Raw genomic sequence first — 14,150 nt, forward strand, 5'->3', positions numbered from 1 at the left:
AGCCAGCAGAGATTTTTGGGAGACCGCCCGTCACTTTCGAGACGAGCAGAGCTGAAGGTCTGTGAAGTGAGAACTTTGATAAAAGAAATTAGGGATTGAAACCCTATGAATAGGCTGTGAATAGCCAGTCGTTAGTAACTATAATGCAGACAAAAGAAATGCATATTTCGAGCCATAACCAGTCTGGAGAGGTGTGAATGTGTGCAGGGGGAGACTGAGACTGAATGGGGCTCGTTTGCACCACAAAACAATAGAGACAAAAGTCTGAATGGATGCTTAGAAGACGACTAAACATCAGTAGCATTTTTAGAGTAGCCTAATCAAAATAAAGTCATGACATGATCTTGAAAAACATTTAACTAAATACAGATTTTTAGACTTATTATCTTCATATTTTAAATATAACATGGTCAGACATGTGGCTTTAGCTGTAGTGCATTTCTAGATTGCTCCAGTGCCAACTTCAATTTTATTTTCATTAATATGTTTCATAAAAAAAAAATTCTAATAACTTTACAAAACTTTGAAGCTATTTAAAAAAAAAAATCATTATGACAATAATTAATTCTACATTTACAATAAACTACCAGGTGTCAGCTTTCAAATGAGATCATACTTGTGCTTTTAGTGCAAAGGGTTTTTTTTTTATTTTTTTTTTTTTATTAAAAAACCTTAAACATTTTCCACTCATTTCACACACACATTTCTCAAAACAGTATTTTACATTGGTAGCTTTACCTCCACCTTATTCAAGATATGACGTACTTCTGATGTCATAAGACTATTAAAACAATCCGCCCTATCCGCACTGTTTCGAACCGAGGACCTTTCGCGTGCGTGTTAGGCGAACGTGATGACCGCTACACTACAGAAACCTAATGGTCCATTGCGTGTGCTTTTTCGAAGATGGCTCCGTCCCATAGCCTGCCCTGCAAGCAGTGTGACAGTCTGTACATTCCACAAACAAGCGAATTTCAGCATGCATATTAAAAACACCTCCGCTTGTTTCCGCCCAGTTTTGAACTGGGGACCTTTCGCGTGTAAAGCGAACGTGATAACCACTACACTACGGAAACCTGTCTACAGGGTGCAGACATAAATCTTCTGGTGCACTCTTGTTAAAAAGTGTATAAAGGTAAAGAGAGCTAAACCCTCTTGGCGTTGCAAACAGTTTAAAGTTTCTATCACAATCCGACCGCTGTTTCTGCTCGGTTTCGAACCGAGGACCTTTCGCGTGTTAGGCGAACGTGATGACCACTACACTACAGAAACCTCGTGGTCCTTTGCATTTAAAAAAAAAAAAAGAAAATAAAAAGAGCTGGGTGGGAGGAGCCTGCACCAGACATTACCCTTGCTGAGCATGGTGGCATGTGCGTGGGAGCACATTGTCCCAACGTCTCATAGGTACAGCTCGAGTTTCTCTTCATTCACGCATAAATCTTTCGCCTTTTACTAAAGATTTCCGTGGAGGGGAACATTTGCGAGTTTCTGGTATTTTTGGATGCCCTGCTCACAGCAGAGCTAAAAAACAGTTAAAAAACAGAGGACTCTTTGCGGCTTGCTCCGAAGAACCGCAGCAGGTTGGGCCAGCAGGTAAGGACTTTGTACAGTTGTACACTTGTTCAAAAGCAACTGAAACGGTAGACTGCCCGGTGTTCTTAAAATGGCAAAAAGCTGCTCTTTTTGGTGGCAGACCAAACATTTTTTATTACTCTACAGGAAACCTCAATGGTCATTTGTTTTATTTTTGTCCTTTTCTAAAGATTTTACACCGCAAATCGCCCTGCAAGTGTACTGACCTGCTCAACAGAAAACCACATAAGATAGGTACAGCTCGAGTTTCTCTTCATTCACGCATAAATCTTTCGCCTTTTACTAAAGATTTCCGTGGAGGGGAACATTTGCGAGTTTCTGGTATTTTTGGATGCCCTGCAAACACCACCCACATTTTTGCAAACACCACCCACAGTTTCCGCCCGGTTTCGAACTGGGGACCTTTCGCGTGTGAGGCGAACGTGATAACCACTACACTACGGAAACCTGTCTTCAGGATGCAGACAGCAATCTTCTGGTGCACGCTTGTTAAAAAGCGCATAAAGGAAAAGAGAGCTGAACCCTCCTAGCATGGCCAAAAGTTTAAAGTTTCTGTCAAAAGGCGACCACTGTTTCTGCTCGGTTTCGAACCGAGGACCTTTCGCGTGCGTGTTAGGCGAACGTGATGACCGCTACACTACAAAAACCTAATGGTCCATTGCGTGTGCTTTTTCGAAGATGGCTCCGTCCCATAGCCTACCCTGCAAGCAGTGTGACAGTCTGTACATTCCACAAACAACAGAACAAACCTCATTCGGCACGGCAGTCTGCCTACAGCACCTTGGTGCGATGGCCTTCACCGGTCTCAAAATTAAGGACTCTGTAGCGAATTTCAGCATGCATATTAAAAACACCTCCGCTTGTTTCCGCCCAGTTTTGAACTGGGGACCTTTCGCGTGTAAAGCGAACGTGATAACCACTACACTACGGAAACCTGTCTACAGGGTGCAGACATGAATCTTCTGGTGCACTCTTGTTAAAAAGTGTATAAAGGTAAAGAGAGCTAAACCCTCTTGGCGTTGCAAACAGTTTAAAGTTTCTATCACAATCCGACCGCTGTTTCTGCTCGGTTTCGAACCGAGGACCTTTCGCGTGTTAGGCGAACGTGATGACCACTACACTACAGAAACCTCGTGGTCCTTTGCATTTAAAAAAAAAAAAAGAAAATAAAAAGAGCTGGGTGGGAGGAGCCTGCACCAGACATTACCCTTGCTGAGCATGGTGGCATGTGCGTGGGAGCACATTGTCCCAACGTCTCATAGGTACAGCTCGAGTTTCTCTTCATTCACGCATAAATCTTTCGCCTTTTACTAAAGTTTTCCGTGGAGGGGAACATTTGCGAGTTTCTGGTATTTTTGGATGCCCTGCTCACAGCAGAGCTACATGCGTTTGTTAAAAAACAGAGGACTCTTTGCGGCTTGCTCCGAAGAACCGCAGCAGGTTGGGCCAGCAGGTAAGGACTTTGTACAGTTGTACACTTGTTCAAAAGCAACTGAAACGGTAGACTGCCCGGTGTTCTTAAAATGGCAAAAAGCTGCTCTTTTTGGTGGCAGACCAAACATTTTTTATTACTCTACAGGAAACCTCAACGGTCATTTGTTTTATTTTTGTCCTTTTCTAAAGATTTTACACCGCAAATCGCCCTGCAAGTGTACTGACCTGCTCAACAGAAAACCACATAAGATATTTTTGCAAACACCACCCACAGTTTCCGCCCGGTTTCGAACTGGGGACCTTTCGCGTGTGAGGCGAACGTGATAACCACTACACTACGGAAACCTGTCTTCAGGATGCAGACATCAATCTTCTGGTGCACGCTTGTTAAAAAGCGCATAAAGGAAAAGAGAGCTGAACCCTCCTAGCATGGCCAAAAGTTTAAAGTTTCTGTCAAAAGGCGACCACTGTTTCTGCTCGGTTTCGAACCGAGGACCTTTCGCGTGCGTGTTAGGCGAACGTGATGACCGCTACACTACAAAAACCTAATGGTCCATTGCGTGTGCTTTTTCGAAGATGGCTCCGTCCCATAGCCTACCCTGCAAGCAGTGTGACAGTCTGTACATTCCACAAACAACAGAACAATCGGCACGGCAGTCTGCCTACAGCACCTTGGTGCGATGGCCTTCACCGGTCTCAAAATTAAGGACTCTGTAGCGAATTTCAGCATGCATATTAAAAACACCTCCGCTTGTTTCCGCCCAGTTTTGAACTGGGGACCTTTCGCGTGTAAAGCGAACGTGATAACCACTACACTACGGAAACCTGTCTACAGGGTGCAGACATAAATCTTCTGGTGCACTCTTGTTAAAAAGTGTATAAAGGTAAAGAGAGCTAAACCCTCTTGGCGTTGCAAACAGTTTAAAGTTTCTATCACAATCCGACCGCTGTTTCTGCTCGGTTTCGAACCGAGGACCTTTCGCGTGTTAGGCGAACGTGATGACCACTACACTACAGAAACCTCGTGGTCCTTTGCATTTAAAAAAAAAAAAAGAAAATAAAAAGAGCTGGGTGGGAGGAGCCTGCACCAGACATTACCCTTGCTGAGCATGGTGGCATGTGCGTGGGAGCACATTGTCCCAACGTCTCATAGGTACAGCTCGAGTTTCTCTTCATTCACGCATAAATCTTTCGCCTTTTACTAAAGATTTCCGTGGAGGGGAACATTTGCGAGTTTCTGGTATTTTTCAATGCCCTGCTCACAGCAGAGCTACATGCGTTTGTTAAAAAACAGAGGACTCTTTGCGGCTTGCTCCGAAGAACCGCAGCAGGTTGGGCCAGCAGGTAAGGACTTTGTACAGTTGTACACTTGTTCAAAAGCAACTGAAACGGTAGACTGCCCGGTGTTCTTAAAATGGCAAAAAGCTGCTCTTTTTGGTGGCAGACCAAACATTTTTTATTACTCTACAGGAAACCTCAATGGTCATTTGTTTTATTTTTGTCCTTTTCTAAAGATTTTACACCGCAAATCGCCCTGCAAGTGTACTGACCTGCTCAACAGAAAACCACATAAGATATTTTTGCAAACACCACCCACAGTTTCCGCCCGGTTTCGAACTGGGGACCTTTCGCGTGTGAGGCGAACGTGATAACCACTACACTACGGAAACCTGTCTTCAGGATGCAGACAGCAATCTTCTGGTGCACTCTTGTTAAAAAGCGCATAAAGGAAAAGAGAGCTGAACCCTCCTAGCATGGCCAAAAGTTTAAAGTTTCTGTCAAAAGGCGACCACTGTTTCTGCTCGGTTTCGAACCGAGGACCTTTCGCGTGCGTGTTAGGCGAACGTGATGACCGCTACACTACAAAAACCTAATGGTCCATTGCGTGTGATTTTTCGAAGATGGCTCCGTCCCATAGCCTACCCTGCAAGCAGTGTGACAGTCTGTACATTCCACAAACAACAGAACAATCGGCACGGCAGTCTGCCTACAGCACCTTGGTGCGATGGCCTTCACCGGTCTCAAAATTAAGGACTCTGTAGCGAATTTCAGCATGCATATTAAAAACACCTCCGCTTGTTTCCGCCCAGTTTTGAACTGGGGACCTTTCGCGTGTAAAGCGAACGTGATAACCACTACACTACGGAAACCTGTCTACAGGGTGCAGACATGAATCTTCTGGTGCACTCTTGTTAAAAAGTGTATAAAGGTAAAGAGAGCTAAACCCTCTTGGCGTTGCAAACAGTTTAAAGTTTCTATCACAATCCGACCGCTGTTTCTGCTCGGTTTCGAACCGAGGACCTTTCGCGTGTTAGGCGAACGTGATGACCACTACACTACAGAAACCTCGTGGTCCTTTGCATTTAAAAAAAAAAAAAGAAAATAAAAAGAGCTGGGTGGGAGGAGCCTGCACCAGACATTACCCTTGCTGAGCATGGTGGCATGTGCGTGGGAGCACATTGTCCCAACGTCTCATAGGTACAGCTCGAGTTTCTCTTCATTCACGCATAAATCTTTCGCCTTTTACTAAAGTTTTCCGTGGAGGGGAACATTTGCGAGTTTCTGGTATTTTTGGATGCCCTGCTCACAGCAGAGCTACATGCGTTTGTTAAAAAACAGAGGACTCTTTGCGGCTTGCTCCGAAGAACCGCAGCAGGTTGGGCCAGCAGGTAAGGACTTTGTACAGTTGTACACTTGTTCAAAAGCAACTGAAACGGTAGACTGCCCGGTGTTCTTAAAATGGCAAAAAGCTGCTCTTTTTGGTGGCAGACCAAACATTTTTTATTACTCTACAGGAAACCTCAACGGTCATTTGTTTTATTTTTGTCCTTTTCTAAAGATTTTACACCGCAAATCGCCCTGCAAGTGTACTGACCTGCTCAACAGAAAACCACATAAGATATTTTTGCAAACACCACCCACAGTTTCCGCCCGGTTTCGAACTGGGGACCTTTCGCGTGTGAGGCGAACGTGATAACCACTACACTACGGAAACCTGTCTTCAGGATGCAGACAGCAATCTTCTGGTGCACGCTTGTTAAAAAGCGCATAAAGGAAAAGAGAGCTGAACCCTCCTAGCATGGCCAAAAGTTTAAAGTTTCTGTCAAAAGGCGACCACTGTTTCTGCTCGGTTTCGAACCGAGGACCTTTCGCGTGCGTGTTAGGCGAACGTGATGACCGCTACACTACAAAAACCTAATGGTCCATTGCGTGTGCTTTTTCGAAGATGGCTCCGTCCCATAGCCTACCCTGCAAGCAGTGTGACAGTCTGTACATTCCACAAACAACAGAACAATCGGCACGGCAGTCTGCCTACAGCACCTTGGTGCGATGGCCTTCACCGGTCTCAAAATTAAGGACTCTGTAGCGAATTTCAGCATGCATATTAAAAACACCTCCGCTTGTTTCCACCCAGTTTTGAACTGGGGACCTTTCGCGTGTAAAGCGAACGTGATATCCACTACACTACGTAAACCTGTCTACAGGGTGCAGACATAAATCTTCTGGTGCACTCTTGTTAAAAAGTGTATAAAGGTAAAGAGAGCTAAACCCTCTTGGCGTTGCAAACAGTTTAAAGTTTCTATCACAATCCTACCGCTGTTTCTGCTCGGTTTCAAACCGAGGACCTTTCGCGTGTTAGGCGAACGTGATGACCACTACACTACAGAAACCTCGTGGTCCTTTGCATTTAAAAAAAAAAAAAGAAAATAAAAAGAGCTGGGTGGGAGGAGCCTGCACCAGACATTACCCTTGCTGAGCATGGTGGCATGTGCGTGGGAGCACATTGTCCCAACGTCTCATAGGTACAGCTCGAGTTTCTCTTCATTCACGCATAAATCTTTCGCCTTTTACTAAAGATTTCCGTGGAGGGGAACATTTGCGAGTTTCTGGTATTTTTGGATGCCCTGCTCACAGCAGAGCTACATGCGTTTGTTAAAAAACAGAGGACTCTTTGCGGCTTGCTCCGAAGAACCGCAGCAGGTTGGGCCAGCAGGTAAGGACTTTGTACAGTTGTACACTTGTTCAAAAGCAACTGAAACGGTAGACTGCCCGGTGTTCTTAAAATGGCAAAAAGCTGCTCTTTTTGGTGGCAGACCAAACATTTTTTATTACTCTACAGGAAACCTCAATGGTCATTTGTTTTATTTTTGTCCTTTTCTAAAGATTTTACACCGCAAATCGCCCTGCAAGTGTACTGACCTGCTCAACAGAAAACCACATAAGATATTTTTGCAAACACCACCCACAGTTTCCGCCCGGTTTCGAACTGGGGACCTTTCGCGTGTGAGGCGAACGTGATAACCACTACACTACGGAAACCTGTCTTCAGGATGCAGACAGCAATCTTCTGGTGCACGCTTGTTAAAAAGCGCATAAAGGAAAAGAGAGCTGAACCCTCCTAGCATGGCCAAAAGTTTAAAGTTTCTGTCAAAAGGCGACCACTGTTTCTGCTCGGTTTCGAACCGAGGACCTTTCGCGTGCGTGTTAGCCGAACGTGATGACCGCTACACTACAAAAACCTAATGGTCCATTGCGTGTGCTTTTTCGAAGATGGCTCCGTCCCATAGCCTACCCTGCAAGCAGTGTGACAGTCTGTACATTCCACAAACAACAGAACAAACCTCATTCGGCACGGCAGTCTGCCTACAGCACCTTGGTGCGATGGCCTTCACCGGTCTCAAAATTAAGGACTCTGTAGCGAATTTCAGCATGCATATTAAAAACACCTCCGCTTGTTTCCGCCCAGTTTTGAACTGGGGACCTTTCGCGTGTAAAGCGAACGTGATAACCACTACACTACGGAAACCTGTCTACAGGGTGCAGACATGAATCTTCTGGTGCACTCTTGTTAAAAAGTGTATAAAGGTAAAGAGAGCTAAACCCTCTTGGCGTTGCAAACAGTTTAAAGTTTCTATCACAATCCGACCGCTGTTTCTGCTCGGTTTCGAACCGAGGACCTTTCGCGTGTTAGGCGAACGTGATGACCACTACACTACAGAAACCTCATGGTCCTTTGCATTTAAAAAAAAAAAAGAAAATAAAAAGAGCTGGGTGGGAGGAGCCTGCACCAGACATTACCCTTGCTGAGCATGGTGGCATGTGCGTGGGAGCACATTGTCCCAACGTCTCATAGGTACAGCTCGAGTTTCTCTTCATTCACGCATAAATCTTTCGCCTTTTACTAAAGTTTTCCGTGGAGGGGAACATTTGCGAGTTTCTGGTATTTTTGGATGCCCTGCTCACAGCAGAGCTACATGCGTTTGTTAAAAAACAGAGGACTCTTTGCGGCTTGCTCCGAAGAACCGCAGCAGGTTGGGCCAGCAGGTAAGGACTTTGTACAGTTGTACACTTGTTCAAAAGCAACTGAAACGGTAGACTGCCCGGTGTTCTTAAAATGGCAAAAAGCTGCTCTTTTTGGTGGCAGACCAAACATTTTTTATTACTCTACAGGAAACCTCAACGGTCATTTGTTTTATTTTTGTCCTTTTCTAAAGATTTTACACCGCAAATCGCCCTGCAAGTGTACTGACCTGCTCAACAGAAAACCACATAAGATATTTTTGCAAACACCACCCACAGTTTCCGCCCGGTTTCGAACTGGGGACCTTTCGCGTGTGAGGCGAACGTGATAACCACTACACTACGGAAACCTGTCTTCAGGATGCAGACAGCAATCTTCTGGTGCACGCTTGTTAAAAAGCGCATAAAGGAAAAGAGAGCTGAACCCTCCTAGCATGGCCAAAAGTTTAAAGTTTCTGTCAAAAGGCGACCACTGTTTCTGCTCGGTTTCGAACCGAGGACCTTTCGCGTGCGTGTTAGGCGAACGTGATGACCGCTACACTACAAAAACCTAATGGTCCATTGCGTGTGCTTTTTCGAAGATGGCTCCGTCCCATAGCCTACCCTGCAAGCAGTGTGACAGTCTGTACATTCCACAAACAACAGAACAATCGGCACGGCAGTCTGCCTACAGCACCTTGGTGCGATGGCCTTCACCGGTCTCAAAATTAAGGACTCTGTAGCGAATTTCAGCATGCATATTAAAAACACCTCCGCTTGTTTCCACCCAGTTTTGAACTGGGGACCTTTCGCGTGTAAAGCGAACGTGATAACCACTACACTACGTAAACCTGTCTACAGGGTGCAGACATAAATCTTCTGGTGCACTCTTGTTAAAAAGTGTATAAAGGTAAAGAGAGCTAAACCCTCTTGGCGTTGCAAACAGTTTAAAGTTTCTATCACAATCCTACCGCTGTTTCTGCTCGGTTTCGAACCGAGGACCTTTCGCGTGTTAGGCGAACGTGATGACCACTACACTACAGAAACCTCGTGGTCCTTTGCATTTAAAAAAAAAAAAAGAAAATAAAAAGAGCTGGGTGGGAGGAGCCTGCACCAGACATTACCCTTGCTGAGCATGGTGGCATGTGCGTGGGAGCACATTGTCCCAACGTCTCATAGGTACAGCTCGAGTTTCTCTTCATTCACGCATAAATCTTTCGCCTTTTACTAAAGATTTCCGTGGAGGGGAACATTTGCGAGTTTCTGGTATTTTTGGATGCCCTGCTCACAGCAGAGCTACATGCGTTTGTTAAAAAACAGAGGACTCTTTGCGGCTTGCTCCGAAGAACCGCAGCAGGTTGGGCCAGCAGGTAAGGACTTTGTACAGTTGTACACTTGTTCAAAAGCAACTGAAACGGTAGACTGCCCGGTGTTCTTAAAATGGCAAAAAGCTGCTCTTTTTGGTGGCAGACCAAACATTTTTTATTACTCTACAGGAAACCTCAATGGTCATTTGTTTTATTTTTGTCCTTTTCTAAAGATTTTACACCGCAAATCGCCCTGCAAGTGTACTGACCTGCTCAACAGAAAACCACATAAGATATTTTTGCAAACACCACCCACAGTTTCCGCCCGGTTTCGAACTGGGGACCTTTCGCGTGTGAGGCGAACGTGATAACCACTACACTACGGAAACCTGTCTTCAGGATGCAGACAGCAATCTTCTGGTGCACGCTTGTTAAAAAGCGCATAAAGGAAAAGAGAGCTGAACCCTCCTAGCATGGCCAAAAGTTTAAAGTTTCTGTCAAAAGGCGACCACTGTTTCTGCTCGGTTTCGAACCGAGGACCTTTCGCGTGCGTGTTAGCCGAACGTGATGACCGCTACACTACAAAAACCTAATGGTCCATTGCGTGTGCTTTTTCGAAGATGGCTCCGTCCCATAGCCTACCCTGCAAGCAGTGTGACAGTCTGTACATTCCACAAACAACAGAACAAACCTCATTCGGCACGGCAGTCTGCCTACAGCACCTTGGTGCGATGGCCTTCACCGGTCTCAAAATTAAGGACTCTGTAGCGAATTTCAGCATGCATATTAAAAACACCTCCGCTTGTTTCCGCCCAGTTTTGAACTGGGGACCTTTCGCGTGTAAAGCGAACGTGATAACCACTACACTACGGAAACCTGTCTACAGGGTGCAGACATGAATCTTCTGGTGCACTCTTGTTAAAAAGTGTATAAAGGTAAAGAGAGCTAAACCCTCTTGGCGTTGCAAACAGTTTAAAGTTTCTATCACAATCCGACCGCTGTTTCTGCTCGGTTTCGAACCGAGGACCTTTCGCGTGTTAGGCGAACGTGATGACCACTACACTACAGAAACCTCGTGGTCCTTTGCATTTAAAAAAAAATAAAAAAAATAAAAAGAGCTGGGTGGGAGGAGCCTGCACCAGACATTACCCTTGCTGAGCATGGTGGCATGTGCGTGGGAGCACATTGTCCCAACGTCTCATAGGTACAGCTCGAGTTTCTCTTCATTCACGCATAAATCTTTCGCCTTTTACTAAAGATTTCCGTGGAGGGGAACATTTGCGAGTTTCTGGTATTTTTGGATGCCCTGCTCACAGCAGAGCTACATGCGTTTGTTAAAAAACAGAGGACTCTTTGCGGCTTGCTCCGAAGAACCGCAGCAGGTTGGGCCAGCAGGTAAGGACTTTGTACAGTTGTACACTTGTTCAAAAGCAACTGAAACGGTAGACTGCCCGGTGTTCTTAAAATGGCAAAAAGCTGCTCTTTTTGGTGGCAGACCAAACATTTTTTATTACTCTACAGGAAACCTCAATGGTCATTTGTTTTATTTTTGTCCTTTTCTAAAGATTTTTCACCGCAAATCGCCCTGCAAGTGTACTGACCTGCTCAACAGAAAACCACATAAGATATTTTTGCAAACACCACCCACAGTTTCCGCCCGGTTTCGAACTGGGGACCTTTCGCGTGTGAGGCGAACGTGATAACCACTACACTACGGAAACCTGTCTTCAGGATGCAGACATCAATCTTCTGGTGCACGCTTGTTAAAAAGCGCATAAAGGAAAAGAGAGCTGAACCCTCCTAGCATGGCCAAAAGTTTAAAGTTTCTGTCAAAAGGCGACCACTGTTTCTGCTCGGTTTCGAACCGAGGACCTTTCGCGTGCGTGTTAGGCGAACGTGATGACCGCTACACTACAAAAACCTAATGGTCCATTGCGTGTGCTTTTTCGAAGATGGCTCCGTCCCATAGCCTACCCTGCAAGCAGTGTGACAGTCTGTACATTCCACAAACAACAGAACAATCGGCACGGCAGTCTGCCTACAGCACCTTGGTGCGATGGCCTTGACCGGTCTCAAAATTAAGGACTCTGTAGCGAATTTCAGCATGCATATTAAAAACACCTCCGCTTGTTTCCGCCCAGTTTTGAACTGGGGACCTTTCGCGTGTAAAGCGAACGTGATAACCACTACACTACGGCAACCTGTCTACAGGGTGCAGACATAAATCTTCTGGTGCACTCTTGTTAAAAAGTGTATAAAGGTAAAGAGAGCTAAACCCTCTTGGCGTTGCAAACAGTTTAAAGTTTCTATCACAATCCGACCGCTGTTTCTGCTCGGTTTCGAACCGAGGACCTTTCGCGTGTTAGGCGAACGTGATGACCACTACACTACAGAAACCTCGTGGTCCTTTGCATTTAAAAAAAAAAAAAGAAAATAAAAAGAGCTGGGTGGGAGGAGCCTGCACCAGACATTACCCTTGCTGAGCATGGTGGCATGTGCGTGGGAGCACATTGTCCCAACATCTCATAGGTACAGCTCGAGTTTCTCTTCATTCACGCATAAATATTTCGCCTTTTACTAAAGATTTCCGTGGAGGGGAACATTTGCGAGTTTCTGGTATTTTTCAATGCCCTGCTCACAGCAGAGCTACATGCGTTTGTTAAAAAACAGAGGACTCTTTGCGGCTTGCTCCGAAGAACCGCAGCAGGTTGGGCCAGCAGGTAAGGACTTTGTACAGTTGTACACTTGTTCAAAAGCAACTGAAACGGTAGACTGCCCGGTGTTCTTAAAATGGCAAAAAGCTGCTCTTTTTGGTGGCAGACCAAACATTTTTTATTACTCTACAGGAAACCTCAATGGTCATTTGTTTTATTTTTGTCCTTTTCTAAAGATTTTACACCGCAAATCGCCCTGCAAGTGTACTGACCTGCTCAACAGAAAACCACATAAGATATTTTTGCAAACACCACCCACAGTTTCCGCCCGGTTTCGAACCAGAAGAATGGTGGGACAATAGTTGCTCCAATCATGGTAGAAAAGACAATATATGGTGATGTTAACATCAGTGTGGTGAGTGTCTGATAAGTTAGTCCATAGAGTGTGGAACTTTGCATCGCTATGCTGTGTCAAGATACAGCCAAAGATTTAAGCACAACTACTTACATACATAGGAGAATATCTAACAATGTAGATTGTGAACTGAGATCTCTTTAATTTTGTGCCGGATGTTGAAGTGTTAGTTAATAACAAAAACTTTAAATCACCATAATCAATAAAATAAAATTACAGTTTGAAAATGTTTATTTACAACGTTTTGCGTTGTGAGTGAGACGTTAGAGAAATCTGGTTGCACTACGCCTGAAACTTAATCATCAACATCTAAACTAAACATTATCATGGTTTAGTTGTATTTTTCTTAAAAATGTTTTTTCTTAAAAATTATCTTGTTTAATCGTGTATTCATATTTATCAGGTTGATATTTATTAGCTAAAATCATTGTCTTTATTCATAAATATGTCCTCATGGGTGTAAAATGATCTGTGCCAATGATCTGATTTTAAGAAAGATCATTTCTTATCTTTTATTTACATGGGGCGGGTAAGTCCAAGGAGGCTTCCGTGTCGTTCCGCCATCTTGAAACACTATAATACCAGAGAGGTACAAAAAGCACTAGCAGGTTTCATCATCAACACTACTATAGTCAACAACCAAATTATGACTTAAAAAACGTTTTAAGTATTACATTAAAAAGGCGTCATTGTAATTCTGAATTAAAAAGTTGAAGAAGGCCTCTCATGCGCAGAAAAGATAATTTTCTTATTTAACGCTCTCTCTTCAGAGATACTTTCTAAGCTTGATTATGCAGTCCCTAACAATTTACTTGTTACTACTTTTCTTAATAATTTCTTCTGTACCTCAGTAGCAGTTCCATACCAACAAATAATACAGAATATCATAACACTTACAATGAAAGCACTATAAAACATCAGAAGCTTTATGTTGTGGACATTACAGCAAAGTTATTGCTTTATTTGGCCTATTAATTAAAACTTAATTTCTACTCTAATAAAATCAATAGACATGTCATTTTTTTTCTACTTCCTTTGTTTCTAGGATGTTGATGTACAGAGAAATTCAGTGTTTGAAATATTGCTCAATTTAAATGCAACCAAACATACTGTATGTCGCTCGTTACCATCCAACAGTGGACCTTTCTTGAAGATCAAATTCAAAACTTTTAAATTGATTTGCTGCATCTGGTCATTTTGAAGAAACAAAAATGAAATACACAATTTTATTTTAATGTCTTTTTTCATAATATAACTTCAAATACGCAAAAAAAAAAAAAAACTTAAACATGCCAAGATGGAATCTCAACTCTAAACGATGTCTACCTATACAAGTGGGGACTTTCTGAACGATCTCTACCTATACAAGTGGGGACTTTCTGAACGATCTCTACCTATACAAGTGGGGACTCACAATAGCCTGCAATGGAACTGTGTGTGTATGTGTGTGAACAGTTAAGTCTGTCT

The 14,150-nt window shown here is 44.0% G+C and overlaps 2 long non-coding RNA genes across 6 annotated transcripts; both read right to left on the bottom strand.

Moving 5' to 3' along the window:
- Positions 1–1,970: 1,970 nt before the first annotated feature.
- LOC307157803 lies at positions 1,971–4,049 on the bottom strand. Its single transcript, XR_013821078.1, has 3 exons — positions 4,004–4,049; positions 3,328–3,523; positions 1,971–2,191 (listed from the first exon to the last, which is right to left on the bottom strand). It is a non-coding gene; the product is annotated as an uncharacterized lncRNA (long non-coding RNA).
- A 712-nt stretch (positions 4,050–4,761) lies between these two features.
- On the bottom strand, positions 4,762–12,012 carry LOC307157930. 5 transcript variants are annotated; one of them, XR_013821128.1, is made up of 6 exons: positions 10,642–10,741; positions 9,959–10,154; positions 8,634–8,829; positions 7,303–7,498; positions 5,978–6,173; positions 4,762–4,848 (listed from the first exon to the last, which is right to left on the bottom strand). It is a non-coding gene; the product is annotated as an uncharacterized lncRNA (long non-coding RNA). The 5 variants fall into 5 exon arrangements; XR_013821129.1 differs by lacking the exons at positions 4,762–4,848; positions 10,642–10,741 and adding exons at positions 11,291–11,486; positions 11,967–12,012 and having other exon boundaries at positions 5,863–6,173; XR_013821130.1 differs by lacking the exon at positions 4,762–4,848 and having other exon boundaries at positions 5,863–6,173.
- Between the last annotated feature and the right edge of the window lie 2,138 nt (positions 12,013–14,150).

This window comes from Squalius cephalus (genome assembly GCF_949319135.1).
Source record: "Squalius cephalus genome assembly, chromosome: 4".
In the NCBI taxonomy this organism is placed as follows: Eukaryota; Metazoa; Chordata; class Actinopteri; order Cypriniformes; family Leuciscidae; genus Squalius; species Squalius cephalus.